At 27.0% G+C, this 782-nt stretch overlaps 1 long non-coding RNA gene across 2 annotated transcripts in view; it reads right to left on the bottom strand.

The window, feature by feature from the left end:
• The window catches only part of LOC110263154, a 10,601-nt gene continuing 10,234 nt past the window's right edge, over positions 416 to 782 (bottom strand). For both annotated transcript variants that reach the window (XR_002348298.1, XR_002348297.1), the window contains one exon: positions 416 to 426. This is a non-coding gene — a long non-coding RNA (uncharacterized LOC110263154). The remainder of the gene's footprint in view (positions 427 to 782) is intronic.

Raw genomic sequence — 782 nt, 5'->3', positions numbered from 1 at the left:
TTTTAAAGTAAAATAATTATACACTGATACAGAATTTAAAATAAAATTAAAATATTTACATTAGAATACTATTTTTTCAAAGACTTTTTTATAGACAACATTAATGGTTGAATTTGCAACATTCTTACGTGATTCATAAGTAAAATTTTTAAATCTCTCTTACTCTTAATTCTTGAAAGTGTCACATATAGTTGGTCATGTATAAAAACTGGTTGGGGCAAGTACAATCCAACATGAGATAAAGTTTGTCCCTGAGACTTATTAATTGTCATAGCAAATGATACTATTATGGAAAACTATCTTCGTTGGAATCTAACTGGGACGGTTTCATTTGTTGGTACCATATTCATTCTTGGAATCAAAGCAATATGACCAGCATTGTTACCCGTTAAGACTTCACATTCTATTACATGATTTTCAAGCTTCCTAACTTGTAGTCTTGTACCATTATAAAAACTACTGGATTGGTCAATATTTCTCAATAACATCACCGGAACACCAACCTTAAGTATTAACTAGTGTAAAACCTGCGCGTAGCGCGGGCCAAATATTGTTTCATTATAATAATAGATTGGTACTTATCTATTAATAGTAATAGGTGTTACTTTTAATTTAAAAAAGTTTTTATATATAAAACTCATTGTATAGTAATAAGACTTTTCTATCCTTATTTTTCAGAAGCCAAATAATTCTGATATTTTTTTAATTCATATTAACGTATTCTATTTAAATGCAAAAGTTATTACGTTTGTATGTTTAAATAAAAATAAATGTTATAATTA

Source organism: Arachis ipaensis, chromosome B01 (assembly GCF_000816755.2).
Source record: "Arachis ipaensis cultivar K30076 chromosome B01, Araip1.1, whole genome shotgun sequence".
Lineage (NCBI taxonomy): Eukaryota > Viridiplantae > Streptophyta > Magnoliopsida > Fabales > Fabaceae > Arachis > Arachis ipaensis.
Note: the sequence above shows the minus strand (reverse complement) of the source record. Positions and strands in the feature narration are given on the sequence as shown.